The sequence below is a fragment of the Coptis chinensis genome, chromosome 6 (assembly GCF_015680905.1).
Source record: "Coptis chinensis isolate HL-2020 chromosome 6, ASM1568090v1, whole genome shotgun sequence".
Taxonomy (NCBI): Eukaryota; Viridiplantae; Streptophyta; class Magnoliopsida; order Ranunculales; family Ranunculaceae; genus Coptis; species Coptis chinensis.
Genome location: NC_141461.1, coordinates 94,856,834 through 94,858,515, shown reverse-complemented (window position 1 = coordinate 94,858,515; position 1,682 = coordinate 94,856,834).

Here is a 1,682-nt window from a genome sequence, read left to right as displayed (position 1 = left end):
GGTGGGTTTAAACTAATAAAACAAAAGCAAATAATGCAAATAAAATAGATGGGATAACAAATATGAGCAAACAAATATATATATATAGTAAGCGCTTAAGTTGGGAATGCGCAGTTAAATCGGTACTCGGTCACTACTCGTTTGAAGAGCGACTAAGTGTAATTGGTCGGGGATTAATCGACATTAACCGGGTGATTTTTCAAAACACTATATTTCTTTAACATCATAATGAAGCCAATTAAGAACTCAATAAATCAATAAACAATCAAAACACTCAATCAACTAAAATAAATATGATTAAAATGTATAACTTTCAAGAATGAAGTGTTGATTGATGGACAAAATGTCGAGTTAGATGTTTAACAGGGAAATAGTTAATACAATTACTCGGCTAATTGGCACGTATTAATCGGCTAATCGGGGCTAATCGGCGGAGTACTTGGGGAATTTTTGAGCCCAATTGTGATCGAGAATTAAATTGTTAGTCAGGTTGGCTAAGCAGCGAGTACTTGGGATGGTAAATGAGTAAACATGGTAGGAGTCCATAGCCCGCTCATAGTTGCTTGGGATTTGCATCGGGTCATTGGTCTTGGGCGAGGCAAAGCCAAACATTTCTGGGCTGGGCTTAGACTTTGTTTCCGGTTTTGGGCTAAATGTCGATCCGAACCCTACACCAAATAACCCGAAGCCAATTTTGAAATTTCATTGAAATTTGATATCTATGCATTACAACCCGTGTTCTCAAACTCAAAATTCCCCTCGCTCGACTCAACTTTCCAATAACTCCTCCCTCAACTACTCTCTCCCTAAACTATTCCAAGGTAACCCACAATTCTTTCTCGTTCTCACACGTTCTACTCAATAATGATCCATTTACCACGGTTGAAGTGCATTTTGACAAAGACAACTACCTTATCTCCACACTTCACTCACTCTCTTCTCTTCAGTATCACTAGATAAAGGAGTTTCTATTGAAGAAGAGCCTGAGGTTCCTCCTCAAATGGTTGAATACCCTAGGATTGAAACTCCCCAAGGTATATATGCAATTTTAAAGTGAAAGTTTTAGTTTTTAGATTTTTTTGGTGATTTGGGGTACAGATAATTTTGATTGTTAGCATTTCTGATGTGTCATTTGTCTAGGATCAGTAATTAATAATCTGTTGGTCATCAAATGTGAAAGGTAAAGAATACTTGAATGGATTAATTTTCAAACATATGGTTAAAAACAAGCATGTTTTGAATTTATTGTTCTAGCAAAAACAATTAAAGTTTGAGTCTTGTGATGGTTCATCTAATTGTATAATTTACTACAAGCGACTAATTGTATAATTTACTACAAGGTTAATGAATGTTTCTGCTTTCTATAGATACATTTGAAGTTTCTTGGTGCACACTACTTTCTTATAGTATTCTGTCCAACTTATAATTCAGTTTAATGAAATATATACAAATTTATACCCTAAGTTGTTGTAGACAATGTTTAGGGCCCCTTAAAGTATTAACCTCATTGAGACTAGATAAACAAAACTAAGGGACCCTTAAATGATGTTTGATGTATTTTGTCTCCTTCTCCTTTAAAAGGTTCTTGGGGCCATTCTTTGAGTCTCGTGATGGTTCATCTTCTTTGTATAATACCTTAGTTAGTATTTTAGATTCTCATCGCTCATCGCTCCCCTGTCATG